This window comes from Ranitomeya imitator, chromosome 1 (assembly GCF_032444005.1).
Source record: "Ranitomeya imitator isolate aRanImi1 chromosome 1, aRanImi1.pri, whole genome shotgun sequence".
NCBI lineage: Eukaryota > Metazoa > Chordata > Amphibia > Anura > Dendrobatidae > Ranitomeya > Ranitomeya imitator.
In genome coordinates, this window is record NC_091282.1 from 1,205,823,156 (window position 1) to 1,205,838,371 (window position 15,216).

The window sequence follows — 15,216 nt, forward strand, 5'->3', positions numbered from 1 at the left end:
TTCTCTATATTACTACCTCATGCATTTGCTTACATAGGAATTTGAGTCTGCAAGGTGTTGTACTGTAAGAATAATGTATGGACACAACCCATCCATTTGTCCAGTGTTTGCTTTTTTTCATTTGCTGTATGGTTCGTTTACATGTCCATTTTTAACCTTTTAATTTTCTGTTTCAATAAAATAGTTTATTCTTTATATGGAGGTCTTTTTCCTCTACATACAGGCGCTTCTCACAAAACTAGAATATCGTCAAAAAGTTTATTTATTTCACTTCTTTAATACAACAAGTGAAACTCATATATTATATAGAGTCATTATAAACAGAGTGATCTATTTCACGTGTTTATTTCTGTTAATGTTGATGATTATGGCTCGCAGCCAATGAAAACCCCAAAGTCATTATCTCAGTAAATTAGAATACTTTATAACACCAACTTGAAAAATGATTTTAAAATCCGAAATGTTGGCCTACTGAAATGTATGTTCAGTAAATGCACTCAATACTTGGTCGGGGCTCCTTTTGCATCAATTACTGCATCAATGCGGCGTGGCATGGAGGCGATCAGCCTGTGGCACTGCTGAGAGGTTATGGAAGCCCAGGTTGCTTTGATAGCAGCTAACCCCCGTAAGATATTTGAGAATGTCGGGAATGATTTTCTCTGTTGATAAGAGCACGTGCATTTACTTTCTGACTTGCCACGTGCGGTTAACAGAGAACGTTCACTTACATGCCTTTTCCTTTGTGTTCTCTCTAGATCCTTGTACAAACATAAAAAAACTAAAACAATATTGTTGTGCGATCAGTTGTGCCAAGAATAGAAGGAGGCATCCACAAGGTCGGAGCAGGTCAGGGTCCCCGGGCACACAACATAACACGTGCCCACCATCATACACATGGCCAATAGTTATCACAGAGGCGCATTGTCAGGATGAGGTCTGGGAAGATGATTACTGGCTGCGAGGGAGCGCAGAGCCAGACGGACTACAGGAATATCACACTCACAATGTCACAGGGCCAAAACTAAAAGCTTGGGAAAAGACGCTGGACAACTCTGATATTTATTACGAAAGTCTACAATTGAGGAACTTTTTCCTTATCATCAAATACAACGGGGTCGGCCAACAGACAAAGTATATTTTAATGAATAGATCTTAGAATACAATATTGGAATAATATAATATGTTATGCATGAGCAGTAAAATGCAGATGGCCTAATATAAATATGTAATAAAAGATAAAACAAAAACCCTGAATAATTAAGATAATAAGGTATTATGCCAACAAAAGTGTCCTAAAACACAGTATGATACCCCCACAGTGAATTCCTGCACAGCACCCTTCACATACATGGTATGATGACCTCCCTCAATCCCTCCAGCAAAATATGGTGACCCCATCACAGTATGATTTCTCAACTGGAATCCCCACACAGCCCTCCATACAGTATTATGGTCACAACAACTGCTCCATACCGTATAATGGGTCTCATATATTGCTCCCTACAGTTTAATGGGCCCCACATAGTCCTCCATACAGTATAATGGGCCCCACATAATCCTTTATACAGTATAATGGGATCCATTTATTGCTCAATACAGTATAATGGCCCCATATAGTCCTCTATACAGTATAATGGCCCCACATAGTGCTGCATACAGTCTAGTGGCCACAAAAACTGATCCATACAGTATAATGGGCCCCACACAGTGCTCCATACAGTATAATGGGCCCCACATATTGCTCCATACAGTATAATTGCCCCATATATTGCTCCATACAATATAATGGGCCCTGCATTGCCTTCCGTACATTATAATAGTACTCCACCTCTCGTGTCTCCCCATTTCCTCATAGTTTGTAAGCTTGCGAGCAGGGCCCTCATTCCTCTTGGTATCTATTTTGAACTGTATTTCTGTTATGCTGTAATGTCTATTGTCTGTACAAGTCCCCTCTATAATTTGTAAAGTGCTGCGGAATATGTTGGCGCTATATAAAATTATTATTATTATTACATAGTCCTCCATACAGTATAAAGGGACAAAAATACTCACCCTGTGGGTCAGATTTGACTCACAGCCCAGTGTTTGACATATGTGCCTTAAAGCCATGTTCACAAGTTTAGTGTTTGGGTGTTTGGTCAGTATTTTATATCGGTATTTGCAAGCTCAAAACAGGAAGGGGAGAAAAATATATACTTTTCCTCTGATTGTTCGACTCCTGGTTTTGGCTACAAATACTGATGTAAAATACTGACCAAATACTGCTAGTGTGAACGTGGCCTAATAATCCAGCTCTATATGGCCAGGGTGGGCTGTATGACCCACTTTAGACTGTTTTTACGCTTTTTTCTTTTTCCTCCTCTCATTCATCCAAGAGCCATTTTTTTTTAACATAGACAAAGCTGTATGTGAAGGAGTTTTGTTTTGTTTTTGCAGGACGAATTGAAGTTTTTAATGACATTAATCAATCATGTGACATATAATGTACTGAAAAATAAAAAAAATAAAATCCAAGTGGAGTGAAAGAGTGAAATCAACATCATTTTTTTTTTCAGGTTTTGTTACATGGTGCTGAAAAAAACCCTGGAAACAACATGGTTCTTGGGTCAGTAAAAATATGGCGACACAGTACAAGTTTGGAATGTATATACGTTATATATTTAAAATGGAAAAAAAAAACAGTTTTTAAAAAAAGGTCTGTGATGAGGGAGCCGCCGCCATTTTGGACGGGCATACTAAGAGATTGGCATGACTACATTTTGTCTCCTGGTCATAGGTCTGCAGGGATGAGTGTTCCTGGCCCCCACCTTTTCTCATGAATAAAGTTCCTTTTAGCATGGTAATAGAATTAAGCTCAGTGTAGCAGGCAGAAGGTGGCCACAAGATACAAGTCTATTATGGCCTTCCAGTCGAACCCTCTCCAACAGGGTCTTTTGAGCCATGGGAGAGCTTGTTTCTTGCGTGGCTTTTTTTTACATTGATACCTTTTTGGGTTACCTACTATAGTTTGATCGCTCTTTATTGCATTTTTTAAGAAAAGCGTGGTGATGACGTAAATCTGCTGTTCTGATTTTTCCTTTTTCCGGCATTAACTACATGGATACAATATATGGAACCCAAAAGAACACTTTTTATGTTGGAAAAGGGTCAAAAGAGTTTTCCCATGAAAGATGCCGGTATAGGTAATGAATGTTTGATACCTGGGGGGTCCTTGCACTCGGAAACCCTTGATCATTACAAATGGGGGGGGGTCTCAATTCTAGCATGACCACTGCCGCCCCATTCAATGCATATGTGAGCCTAGGAATGAATAAATATAATATTTGGGACAATTGGTCTAACGTCATAACTAGATTCAAGCTTCAGGGATTCAAGCTTCAAGCTTCAAGGGATTCAAGCTTCAGGAGGCTAATTTGCATATTCCAGGTGCCTTCTGGGAGAAGCGAAGTCTCCCTAAGCTAGAAGATCGTTGGGTACAGCCGGGACCAGCTGCTTCGAAAGCATCACCAAACCGCGCGCCTTACGGCGCGCAAATTTTTGCCTGTAGGACATTATTGCAAGAGAGCTTGGCTGAGTAGATTACACAAGAAGGAAAACACACAGCAAGTCAGCAGGATCTAGGAGCAACATGGCAGATGTGACAACCTACATGGTGAGCTGCAGCATGTGCTACATGTTCACAGATCGACCAGAAGAAGAATCCAATTTCACCTGTCAGAAGTGTAGACTAGTGGCCCTTTTAGAAGAAAAGGTGCGGGGTCTGGAAGAAAGAATAGCAACTTTGAAACTCATCAAAGAGAATGAAGACTTTCTAGACAGAACAGAAGCATCTCTACTGGTCACAGAAGGTGCAAAAAGTGTCAGAGAACCTCCAAAAGCAGATGAGTGGAAGCATGTGACCAAAAGAAGCAAGAAGACCATGGAGAAATCACCAACCACACAACTGAAGAACCGATATCAAATCTTTGTAGAGGATGAGGATGGCACACCTAAGAAGGAAGCAATACCAGCAAGCAAAAAAGAAAAGGGTACACAGCAACAAGTGACAGCAAACAGTACAGCCAAGAAGCAACGAAGAGTGGTGGTGGTGGGAGACTCACTACTGAGAGGCACAGAAGCAGCCATCTGCAGACCGGACATAACTGCAAGAGAAGTATGCTGCCTTCCAGGTGCGATGATCAAGGATGTGACCGATAGGATACCAAAGCTCTTCAGCTCCAAGGACGTCCACCCATTTCTTCTGATACATGTTGGCACCAATGACACGGCAAGGAAGGACCTACCGACAATCTGCAAGGACTTTGAAGAGTTGGGGAAGAAAGTAAAGGAACTGGATGCACAGGTAGTTTTTTCTTCTATCCTTCCAGTAGACGGGCATGGCACCAGGAGATGGAACAGGATCCTTGATGCAAACAACTGGCTAAGACGATGGTGCAGACAACAAGGATTTGGATTCCTGGACCACGGTGTGAATTAATGGTATGATGGACTCCTCGCCAGAGACGGACTACACCTCAACAAACCTGGGAAACACACATTCGCCAGAAGACTCGCTACACTCATCAGGAGGGTGTTAAACTAGAAGAAGAGGGGACGGGAAGAAAAACATTAGACTCGAACAAAGACGACCCAGGAAAACATACTCAGAAGGGAGGTAAGAACATTTCTAAAACAATCCACAGTGAGGAGATTGGAACAAAACAAAATCCTCTAAACTGCATGCTCGCAAACGCCAGAAGCCTGACAAACAAGATGGAAGAACTAGAAGCAGAAATATCTACAGGTAACTTTGACATAGTGGGAATAACCGAGACATGGTTAGATGAAAGCTATGACTGGGCAGTTAACTTACAGGGTTACAGTCTGTTTAGAAAGGATCGTAAAAATCGGAGAGGAGGAGGGGTTTGTCTCTATGTAAAGTCTTGTCTAAAGTCCACTTTAAGGGAGGATATTAGCGAAGGGAATGAGGATGTCGAGTCCATATGGGTTGAAATTCATGGAGGGAAAAATGGTAACAAAATTCTCATTGGGGTCTGTTACAAACCCCCAAATATAACAGAAAGCATGGAAAGTCTACTTCTAAAGCAGATAGATGAAGCTGCAACCCATAATGAGGTCCTGGTTATGGGGGACTTTAACTACCCGGATATTAACTGGGAAACAGAAACCTGTGAAACCCATAAAGGCAACAGGTTTCTGCTAATAACCAAGAAAAATTATCTTTCACAATTGGTGCAGAATCCAACCAGAGGAGCAGCACTTTTAGACCTAATACTATCTAATAGACCTGACAGAATAACAAATCTGCAGGTGGTTGGGCATTTAGGAAATAGCGACCACAATATTGTGCAGTTTCACCTGTCTTTCACTAGGGGGACTTGTCAGGGAGTCACAAAAACATTGAACTTTCGGAAGGCACAGTTTGAACAGCTTAGAGATGCCCTTAATCTGGTAGACTGGGACAATATCCTCAGAAATGAGAATACAGATAATAAATGGGAAATGTTTAAGAACATCCTAAATAGGCAGTGTAAGCGGTTTATACCTTGTGGGAATAAAAGGACTAGAAATAGGAAAAACCCAATGTGGCTAAACAAAGAAGTAAGACAGGCAATTAACAGTAAAAAGAAAGCATTTGCACTACTAAAGCAGGATGGCACCATTGAAGCTCTAAAAAACTATAGGGAGAAAAATACTTTATCTAAAAAACTAATTAAAGCTGCCAAAAAGGAAACAGAGAAGCACATTGCTAAGGAGAGTAAAACTAATCCCAAACTGTTCTTCAACTATATCAATAGTAAAAGAATAAAAACTGAAAATGTAGGCCCCTTAAAAAATAGTGAGGAAAGAATGGTTGTAGATGACGAGGAAAAAGCTAACATATTAAACACCTTCTTCTCCACGGTATTCACGGTGGAAAATGAAATGCTAGGTGAAATCCCAAGAAACAATGAAAACCCTATATTAAGGGTCACCAATCTAACCCAAGAAGAGGTGCGAAACCGGCTAAATAAGATTAAAATAGATAAATCTCCGGGTCCGGATGGCATACACCCACGAGTACTAAGAGAACTAAGTAATGTAATAGATAAACCATTATTTCTTATTTTTAGTGACTCTATAGCGACAGGGTCTGTTCCGCAGGACTGGCGCATAGCAAATGTGGTGCCAATATTCAAAAAGGGCTCTAAAAGTGAACCTGGAAATTATAGGCCAGTAAGTCTAACCTCTATTGTTGGTAAAATATTTGAAGGGTTTCTGAGGGATGTTATTCTGGATTATCTTAATGAGAATAACTGTTTAACTCCATATCAGCATGGGTTTATGAGAAATCGCTCCTGTCAAACCAATCTAATCAGTTTTTATGAAGAGGTAAGCTATAGACTGGACCACGGTGAGTCATTGGACGTGGTATATCTCGATTTTTCCAAAGCGTTTGATACCGTGCCGCACAAGAGGTTGGTACACAAAATGAGAATGCTTGGTCTGGGGGAAAATGTGTGTAAATGGGTTAGTAACTGGCTTAGTGATAGAAAGCAGAGGGTGGTTATAAATGGTATAGTCTCTAACTGGGTCGCTGTGACCAGTGGGGTACCGCAGGGGTCAGTATTGGGACCTGTTCTCTTCAACATATTCATTAATGATCTGGTAGAAGGTTTACACAGTAAAATATCGATATTTGCAGATGATACAAAACTATGTAAAGCAGTTAATACAAGAGAAGATAGTATTCTGCTACAGATGGATCTGGATAAGTTGGAAACTTGGTCTGAAAGGTGGCAGATGAGGTTTAACAATGATAAATGTAAGGTTATACACATGGGAAGAGGGAATCAATATCACCATTACACACTGAACGGGAAACCACTGGGTAAATCTGACAGGGAGAAGGACTTGGGGATCCTAGTTAATGATAAACTTACCTGGAGCAGCCAGTGCCAGGCAGCAGCTGCCAAGGCAAACAGGATCATGGGGTGCATTAAAAGAGGTCTGGATACACATGATGAGAGCATTATACTGCCTCTGTACAAATCCCTAGTTAGACCGCACATGGAGTACTGTGTCCAGTTTTGGGCACCGGTGCTCAGGAAGGATATAATGGAACTAGAGAGAGTACAAAGGAGGGCAACAAAATTAATAAAGGGGATGGGAGAACTACAATACCCAGATAGATTAGCGAAATTAGGATTATTTAGTCTAGAAAAAAGACGACTGAGGGGCGATCTAATAACCATGTATAAGTATATAAGGGGACAATACAAATATCTCGCTGAGGATCTGTTTATACCAAGGAAGGTGACGGGCACAAGGGGGCATTCTTTGCGTCTGGAGGAGAGAAGGTTTTTCCACCAACATAGAAGAGGATTCTTTACTGTTAGGGCAGTGAGAATCTGGAATTGCTTGCCTGAGGAGGTGGTGATGGCGAACTCAGTCGAGGGGTTCAAGAGAGGCCTGGATGTCTTCCTGGAGCAGAACAATATTGTATCATACAATTATTAGGTTCTGTAGAAGGACGTAGATCTGGGTATTTATTATGATGGAATACAGGCTGAACTGGATGGACAAATGTCTTTTTTCGGCCTTACTAACTATGTTACTATGTTACTATGTTAGATGAATACATTACTATGGAGCAGGGACCTTCCAGATATCCTGAAGATGGAATTTTTGGGCAGTCCGGTTTCTTAGTATTAGAGCTGGTTCACACGTAGCATTTTTATGCAATTTTTTTTCGCCAGCACATTTTACAGTATCAGAAACACGAATGAACCTTCAGTTCTTTCAGATTTTTATTTGCAGTTTTTACCCTGCTGAGGTCAAAAGGGCTGTGTGCAAAAAAAACCCCCCAAAAACCTTCAGAAACCATATCAAAGATGCCACAAAAACGTACTGCTACGGTTTTCTGGGTTCTTTTTTTCCATGTAGAGAACAAATAAACTGTGTGTGAACATACCCTTAGGGTATTCCTCCATCGAATTGCATTAATGAACCTGTGGTGGCGACAGTAATTCTCCAACCTCTACATTTATGTTGTGGTTTTAACATTTCAGCAAAATAGTAAATAATCTAAAAAATAAATAATAAAAAAAATAAAAAAATAAATAAATACATTTATGCATTATTTTGACATTTGTAGAAAATTTGGAGCATATTAATCTCGCCTTGATGTTCTCTTAGATGCATCATCTAGATCATGGATTCGCAGCACTAAGATGTATACACGACTGGTCAAGTCCAGTAACGCCCTACAGGAAATGTCTGGCAATGTATGTAGAGAGGAAACTGGGTGGTGCGGGGCACGTGATAGTGGAGTGTAAGTGGATTATATATATATATATATATATATATTTACTGTATATATATGCCATATATAGCAAAATGTATCTGCAGACGCTGTAGTATTATTATTATTATTATTTATTATTATAGCGCCATTTATTCCATGGCGCTTTACATGTGAGGAGGGGTATACATAATAAAACAAGTACAATAATCTTGAACAATACAAGTCATAACTGGTACAGGAGGAGAGAGGACCCTGCCCGCGAGGGCTCACAATCTACAAGGGATGGGTGAGGATACAGTAGGTGAGGGTAGAGCTGGCCGTGCAGCGGTTTGGTCAATCGGTGGTTACTGAAGGTTGTAGGCTTGTCGGAAGAGGTGGGTCTTCAGGTTCTTTTTGAAGGTTTCGATGGTAGGCGAGAGTCTGATATGTTGTGGTAGAGAATTCCAGAGTAGGGGGGATGCACGAGAGAAATCTTGTATGAGATTGTGGGAAGAGGAGATAAGAGGGGAGTAGAGAAGGAGATCTTGTGAGGATCGGAGGTTGCGTGCAGGAAAGTACCGGGAGACGAGGTCACAGATGTATGGAGGAGACAGGTTGTGGATGGCTTTAGGCTTTTGGTTAGGCTTTTGTACTGGAGTCTCTGGGTGATGGGGAGCCAGTGCAGGGATTGACAGAGGCGAGAGGCCGGGGAATAGCGGGGGGACAGGTGGATTAGTCGGGCAGCAGAGTTTAGAATAGATTGGAGGGGTGCAAGAGTGTTAGAGGGGAGGCCACAGAGCAGGAGGTTACAGTAGTCAAGGCGGGAGATGATGAGGGCATGGACTAGGGTCTTTGCAGATTCTTGGTTTAGGAATGTGCGGATCCGTGAAATATTTTTGAGTTGGAGGCGGCAGGAAGTGGAAAGAGTTTGGATATGTGGTTTAAAGGAGAGATCAGTGTCAAGGATTACCCCAAGACAGCGAGCTTGTGGGACTGGGGAGAGCGGGCAGCCGTTTACTGTAATGGATAGGTTCGTTGGGGAGGTCGTGTGAGATGGGGGAAAGATGATGAATTCTGTTTTGTCCATGTTAAGTTTTAGAAATCTAGTGGAGAAGAAGGATGAAATAGCAGACAGACATTGAGGGATTCTGGTTAGTAGGGAGGTGATATCTGGTCCAGAGATGTAGATCTGTGTGTCGTCAGTGTAGAGATGATACTGAAAGCCGTGAGATTCTATGAGCTGTCCCAGGCCAAAGGTGTAAATGGAGAAGAGCAGGGGCCCTAGAACTGAACCTTGCGGGACTCCGACAGTAGTACTGCTCCTCAGAGAGTCCTACTGAGCGGGACAGGTATTTCTCGGTGGATTACATCATTAATCTGCAGCAAATCCACAAGGAAATCTACATTTGTTACAGATTTCATGTGAATCTATGGCTGACTTTACCATCTGCAATGCAAAGAATTAAATCTAGTGTGAACCTCTGCAACATAAAAAAAAGTAATTATAAAAATCAAACGGCACGTTGTATTTTTATGGGCCAAGAGCATGTTACAATCTCTATCTCTCCCCAACTAGTACAGAAATAATAATCAAAGTGTAATACTCCAATACAAATATGGATACAAGAGGAAGGAGTACATGAAAAAAAACACTACAAAAAGATATAAAAGAAAGTTCTTTTATTGAATCAGTTTACAAACAAACAAATATAAAAAAAAAAAATCAACAGTAAAATAAAATAAGGAGGAGACAATGCCAGTACCCTGAGGAGGAGTAACCGGAAAACAATCTCCTCACAATCCCTGAATCGCGTTTCGCGTGCCCGCTTTCTCAAAGGGGAAGTAGGACAACTATACTATCTCTAATGCACCATTTATAGAGCCCAGACTCGCCAATTATTGATGGCGCATGCGCACATGACCCCGCACATAACATAAAGTCTACCCCACTGCCATCAACGTGCACTGCGCATGCGGGGGACCCAGCACCCTATGACGTCAGTAAACTTGCGCATTGCAGGTACAATAAACATCAGATAGAGAGACAATGTCGGGTAGTCACACAGCGCATGCGCACTATTGGCGGCCATATTGTTGGAGACCAAATAGGTAATATAATGCGGAAACCAAGTCCCCATCATGGAACCCTGCCATTTATCACCAGTACTATTGTATTCTATCCAAATACAGAGAGATACACAGAGTATACAGTAATGCAAATCAATAGCATAAAGTGAACAATAAAGAAAGAAGGGGGAAAGAAAGAAGTGACAAGGTAAGAACCTATTGAGGAAGAATCATGAGATAGCATGCAAAAATAAAAAAGAACAATAATACTGTAGTATTACGGCGAGTCTGGGCTCTATAAATGGTGTATTAGAGATAGGACAACTATACTACTTCCCCTTTGAGAAAGCGGGCACGCGAAACGCGCTTCAGGGGTTGTGAGGAGATTGTTTTCCGGTCTGTACTCATGATGGGTAAGCATATAACTGTATGTAGCGCTTTACTTTGGGGCAGTGGTATGAGTGCATTTACTATATAGTGATACGTATATATCACTTGGTATTATAATGTGGTTGTTAGTTTGCGCCTGAGTGCTGCTGCCTTTGCTTGCCCATGTCATACTACTGACCGGTTACTCCTCCTCAGGGTACTGGCATTGTCTCCTCCTTATTTTATTTTACTGTTGATTTATTTTTTTATATTTGTTTGTTTCTAAACTGATTCAATAAAAGAACTTTCTTTTATATCTTTTTGTAGTGTTTTTTCATGCACTCCTTCCTCTTGTATCCATAAAAAAAAGTAATGTAGAACTCCATATATGAAACTTTTTCCAGGTTAAAAAGTCTGCCTCGTAACCTCCACAGCTGAACCTACCCATAGAGTTTTGGGAACAGAATATGTGAAAAAACTCTACAAAATCCTAATTTTTCCTCTCTGTGGCTTAAGCTTCAGCCGAACCCAATGAGTTTTTTGAAGCAGAAGATTCAGGAAATTCTGAACTGTGTTTTTTTGGATATTCTTTTGGGGGGAGGGTTTTGTACAGTCTTATTTGGTCTTTTTTTTTCCACTTCTTGGAATAATGAAGAAAACACTATTTTTTTAAAGCAAAAACGATGACAAAATGCTCCAAAACAACATCTAATTGTCTTTTGAGTTTTCCCACTGACTCGGAAGAAAAATGCCAGAAGATTGGACTGATAGATCTTTTAATCGCTTGGTGTTTTTAGAAACCTGAAGAGGTTCAAAGATGTTGAAAAGTCTGAACATAAGGACCACAAGTAGATTCTATATGTTCATGAAAAAGACACTGTGGGCACAAAGCCTATGAGCAAAAACTTTCCAAATCCTCCTCAAAAACTTTTGAGGTTTCCACATAGATTCTGCTACAATACCTCATCAAAATGACTTCAGTGTGCAAAAATAAAGGCTGATTTAATAGATCAGATTGAGTGGTGAAGAAAAATGTCATCCACAACGCTGATACTCTCCCGCCCAGTGCATTTTCGGCTGCTCGTGGGAATGTACCCCAAGAATCTAGTCTTTGATTTCACATTTCCTACGCACCTCTGGTTCATGTGAACATACGCAGAAAATATCAGGCACTATGTGAAAGTTTTACATGATCATCTCATGAACTCGTGAGGACTGAGTAAAGGCGAAACGTCAGCGGAATGTCTGCAGAAGAAGTCACTTGTGTAAACTTCACCGGAGAAACTCATGATCTGACTTGTACTAGAGGCCATACATTGTTTACTATCCATCCTATATCCCTATTATACGTTTTATACCAGAAGTCTAATATTTGCACATACACCAAGACCCATATTTATTAAAATAATCGCAGAATTTGCACCAAATCTTTAGTTCACTTCAGTGTTGCACCTCGCTGATAAAACGGTCACAAGAAACGTTAGCAGAAACTTCTCAACCATGGTTACAGCTAGATAAGAGCCTGACACCAATGTTTCAAATGTCGCACATTTTTGTAGAATTTTGCAGGACTTTTTAAGCCACAAACGGACATCGCTTAAATATATTTGTTCCGCGTCTTTCCTACGACTGATCTGCCCGTCTAGAACATGCAACTTTTTGTAGAAACGCAATCAGAAATATGCCATACTTTGTGCCGAATAATGAACAATTCTCCTTTTCGGATAATTTTTAACTTCTGACGCAGGTACTAAAAACTGGTGTTACACAAAAGGAAAACTGATAAATCTGGCTTAGGGTTTTACAACAAAGAAATTAATTTGAACAAAATAATACTGGCGGAAACGCAATGAGAAATGTCCTCCATCGTAGCGTACATTTAGGTTACTTTGTAATATAATAGTTAGATGCAGGATCGGATCTGAAATGCAACAGGCACCACCGGCGTCAGAAGGTTCCCATGAATGTATTAGTGTTAGAGGTTTCTCAGATTGATTTTACTACTTTTCTCATCGTATATGATAAATAATCTGAATGCGGCCTCACTGCAATCCTATGTAAAGCCACAAAGCCAATATGAAAAGAAAAAAAAAAAAACAGATCTTCTGTACCCACAAAAAATTCACCATCCAAGCTCAGCATCACCGCAGCTAAGTCCATCCAAACTCATTGTTGCCGCTAAGTCCGTCCAAATTTAGCATCGTCCCTGCTAAAGCTTTCTAAACTCTGCGTCGTCGCTGTTAAGCCCGTCCAAACTCAGCGTCGATGGTAAATCCGTCAAAACTCAGTGTCTCAGTTAAGTCCGTCCAAACTCACTGTCGCCAGTAGTCCGTCAAAACCCAGTGATGCCAGTAAGTCCATCCAAACACAGCATCACCAATGCCAAGTCCATCCAAACTCAGTGTCACCGGTAAGTCCATCCAAACTCCGTGTCACCGGTAAGCCTGTCCAAACTCAGTGTCGCTGGTAAGTCCATCCAAACTCACCATCACCGGCATGTCCGTCCAAACTCAGTGTCGCTTGTTAGTCCGTTCAAATTCAGTGTCACTGGTAAGTCTGTCTAAACTCAGTGTCGCTGGTAAGTCTGTCTAAACTCAGTGTCGCTGGTAAGTCTGTCTAAACTCAGTGTCGCTGGTAAGTCCGTCCAAACTCACCATCACCGGCATGTCCGTCCAAACTCAGTGTTGCTGGTAAGTCCGTCCAAACTCAGTGTCGCTGGTTAGTCCGTCCAAATTCAGTGTCGCTGGTAAGTCTGTCTAAACTCAGTGTCGCTGGTAAGTCCGTCCAAACTCACCATCACCGGCATGTCCGTCCAAACTCAGTGTCGCTGGTAAGTCCGTCCAAACTCAGTGTCGCTGGTTAGTCCGTCCAAACTTATTGTCGCCGGTAAGTCCGTTCAAACTCAGTGTCACTGGTAAGTCTGTCTAAACTCAGTGTCACTGGTAAGTCCGTCCAAACTCACCATCACCGGCATGTCCGTCCAAACTCAGTGTCACCGGTAAGCCTGTCCAAACTCAGTGTCGCTGATAAGTCCGTCCAAACTCAGTGTCACCGGTAAGTCCATCCAAACTCAGTGTCACCGGTAAGTCCATCCAAACTCACCATCACCGGCATGTCCGTCCAAACTCAGTGTCGCTTGTTAGTCCGTTCAAATTCAGTGTCACTGGTAAGTCTGTCTAAACTCAGTGTCGCTGGTAAGTCTGTCTAAACTCAGTGTCGCTGGTAAGTCTGTCTAAACTCAGTGTCGCTGGTAAGTCCGTCCAAACTCACCATCACCGGTAAGTCCATCCAAACTCAGTGTCACCGGTAAGCCTGTCCAAACTCAGTGTCGCTGATAAGTCCGTCCAAACTCAGTGTCACCGGTAAGTCCATCCAAACTCAGTGTCACCGGTAAGTCCATCCAAACTGTGTCACCGGTAAGTCCATCCAAACTCAGCGTCACCGGTAAGTCCGTCCAAACTCAGTGTCGCCGGTTAGTCCGTCCAAACTCAGTGTCACCTGTAAGTCCATCCAAATTCAGCATCACTGGTAAGTCCCTCCAAACTCAGTGTCGCTGGTTAGTCCTTCCAAACTCAGTGTCCAGGTAAGTCCGTCCAAACTCAGCATCACTGGTAAGTCAGTACATACTCAGTGTAACCACTGCTAGGTCTGTCCAAACTAAGCGCAGCTTTATCCCACCTCACACAGCTCTGCTGCACATGATAAAATGAATATTACCTGTATCTGATAAAAGCTGCTCTTTTGTATCCAACAAACTCGGCGCGCTATACTTCGCTGTATCCGAGCAGACTCAGCTCTGCTGTATCCGTATGTGACGGATAAACGCCGCACTTGGCACGGGGCCTTTTCTTTTTATAGTCACATCCAACCCAGACCAAGGCGCATGGGAATGTGGAGACCACTCCAGCCCCCAAATCTATACAGAACTAAAACTTTTCCAAGATCAGAAGAGACACCAGTAAACTCACATAAATGCCAGGAGTCAGTGCTTCTGCTGGGACTTCACATCCAGGTATGAGGGGGAGGTGGGAAAGTGCTGGAGGTCACAGAGGAAGCCAAGCCTGGAGGAGTCACATCACAGAAAACAGCAGCAGCAGCATGGAAGGAGGGAGGAGATGAGAGGAGGGAGCAATGTGCCTGGTCAGTCAGCATCACAGGACAAAGTTCTGGAGGGAGACGACCAAACAATGGAGGCCGGAAGGAAGGAGAAAGACCCCCTACTGAAATGAGGGTCTCGCCTGCATGGAGTGGGGGAAAACAAGTAGCAGATTTTAGGCTGTATACCATATCACAAGACTTTTCCCACAGGAATGTGTAGGTACTTATAAGGCTCAGCAACTATCAACCATAACATTAATACCTGCCTAAGATCTAATAATGCCGGAGTATCCGATAATTATGGCGCGTCTAAATTGGGGTATCCGGCAGTGAGGGGATATTCGGTGTGTATTATTGGAGGGTGATACATATGAATACACCCCGAGGACATATGATGGACCGAAATGTGAGGTGTA

General features: G+C 42.0%; 1 protein-coding gene across 1 annotated transcript in view; it reads right to left on the minus strand.

Moving 5' to 3' along the window:
• ST3GAL5 (ST3 beta-galactoside alpha-2,3-sialyltransferase 5) overlaps nucleotides 1-14,797 on the minus strand; it is a 99,120-nt gene extending 84,323 nt beyond the window's left edge. Inside the window, exon 1 of the mRNA XM_069744921.1 lies at nucleotides 14,671-14,797. The gene's annotated coding sequence lies outside the window, so the exon portion shown is untranslated. The remainder of the gene's footprint in view (nucleotides 1-14,670) is intronic.
• Nucleotides 14,798-15,216: the final 419 nt, after the last annotated feature.